The following is a 2344-nucleotide window of genomic DNA, read 5'->3' as shown; positions in this document are numbered from 1 at the left end:
GACAAGAATCATAAATATATCCACCATTCATGCCACGTGTGATTATATAAAGATATATAAAATATATAGCTTACAATCTTGAGCATCGCATTAATTGATATAATAGACGAATACTTATTGTAAAAACTTGTTATTAATTACATTTTTTATCTTTAATAATAAAGTATTTATTTCAATAATAATAAAGTATAATAATGAAGTATTCATTTCAAATTGGTCAAAAAATATATCATTTAAAATGCGACTAATAAAATCAATAAAATCTTTATCACAAACTACTTTATACTTGGAAGATGACTTGTCTTTCGCGGTGGATTATTTAGCAATTCTTGGAAACAGAATGGTAATGTTTTGATCATGCAGCGGAGAATGGAAATAGAGATTGGAACAAATGCAATCTCCACAAATCTATGGCGAATTGGCTGAAGAAGCGGATGCATCGAAACGCATTACAAAGAAGTCCGCACCAATGGAGATATATAATTTAAATTAAAATAAAAGATAATTTAAGACTCACCCCGAGACACGCGATACGCAGCAGCGGAGTTGTATGACACTACGTTGATCTGTAAAATGCAAATACATTCAAATTAGAGCAACGTGTATAATAAAATTCCCCACTTATAATTAGGTATAATTTACAAAAAATTAGATAAATAAAAATTTAATTTATTCATGTACGATTTAATTCTAAATAATTACGAACGTGTTAAGCATCACAAAATTATTTATAGATCCATAAATACTATACAAATATTTCATTAAATATTTTATTTTCGCAAAGTAACGTAAAACTAGGAAAATGACTAACATTATTTTATTATTTTATTACGCATTAATGTAAAAGTGCACTATAAAATTGTCTCCGGGATAAACGATTAATATATCGCTCTATAGCAACAAATAAATGATAAATAATTACTTACACCTCGGTTGCTCCGCCGTTGCCCGACGCCTCCCTAGGTCGCCTCCTCCTCCCAGGTTCCTTGATCAGGTATCAGGTACACACACAACACACCTGCGGTAATACGGTTAATTATATCATTTATATCGCGCGTGTACTAATCATTGAACTACGATAATCGAGTGGCATTTCGTACGGCATTCCCGACGTTGATCGCACGCGATGCTCATTTTGTTATATTATGACAGAAATATATGGTCAAGCCGCACAAAGCGACGATCTACTTACACTCGACACAACACTCGCGTTGATTCGTAATTTAGTGTATGTACAATGACGAATTTCGAACGGTCAAAGGAATTTCAACTTCACTCGCTGCGCCTCCGGCTCGATTGGTTCCGTATCTGGAAAAATATGGTTAGGTTAGGTTTACCACTTGCTCGCACGATCAATCTCGATCGAATGTATCTCGCCAATTATGGATTCTTGCAAATAACCGACGTGTATACGCTGGATTGACGCTTCGTGATTGAAAATATCAAGATGCAACAAGAATTATAATTGTATTCAATCTTTTTATACCTGTCGCGAACACTACTCGAGAATCTCGAGATGATCCGCGCACCGTTTTACTTCGACTGTTCCAACCGAGAAACTTGAAACTTTGGAGAGATGCGACGATGCAACTTCACTTTGATACCGCGATAGCTTATTAAAACGCAACCGATTGACCGTTCGAAAATACATAATCGATATTCATATGTATAATTGCACGTATGTACAATACGTGTAATTTTAAACGCAAAAATCCCGTAGCGTTATTAATGAACGACTAGATTAAGCTTTATTAGAAGAAATTATGGCTTATAAATATCACGATAAAAGAGCAACTTTTATATTCTTATTCCCTACAGCTTTGAGTTTTGTTGTAAACGGATAAATCGCGCAGCGTATACCTTTTTCGGTAAATATATAGCCGTCACGGGAGAGACAATCAATTGAACAGATACACATAAACGCTAATTGCAGTAATCATAGAGGATATAAATCGTGTTCGGCGTCTCGTACCTGTTTACGATCGCGACTCGAAGGTTAATGCGACCAGCGACACACGGAGTACGGAGTGCAGCTCGCGCTCGCGTTGCCGCCCAGCTGAATCTCGCCGTGCGAATGATAGCGCGTGACCTTTTGCGAACATAGCGCGCGGTACGCCGTAGTTGTTTTTACAAAGAAAAAGCGTCACGCGCCGAAATAAATACGTATGTAATATGTAAAACGTATAATATTTCTTTCGTAGAATATATTCCGCTTGTATTTCGATATATATATTCGGCGCGAAACGTTACCGCAACTGTTAATAAACGTCAAAATAGAATCTCGCTGTGCGATCGGTAGCTATTTTAAATGCGAACTGCGGATATCTTTCCTTCCATTGATCAT

The 2344-nt window shown here is 36.2% G+C and overlaps 1 long non-coding RNA gene across 1 annotated transcript; it reads right to left on the bottom strand.

Moving 5' to 3' along the window:
• Positions 1-517: 517 nt before the first annotated feature.
• LOC143904915 (uncharacterized) lies at positions 518-2063 on the bottom strand. Its single transcript, XR_013259070.1, has 4 exons — positions 1973-2063; positions 1193-1308; positions 927-1018; positions 518-566 (listed from the first exon to the last, which is right to left on the bottom strand). It is a non-coding gene; the product is annotated as an uncharacterized LOC143904915 (long non-coding RNA).
• Between the last annotated feature and the right edge of the window lie 281 nt (positions 2064-2344).

This window comes from Temnothorax americanus, unplaced genomic scaffold (genome assembly GCF_048541705.1).
Source record: "Temnothorax americanus isolate GAGA-0224 unplaced genomic scaffold, ASM4854170v1 Scaffold6, whole genome shotgun sequence".
Taxonomy (NCBI): domain Eukaryota; kingdom Metazoa; phylum Arthropoda; class Insecta; order Hymenoptera; family Formicidae; genus Temnothorax; species Temnothorax americanus.
This window is presented reverse-complemented; position numbering and strand designations above follow the sequence as displayed.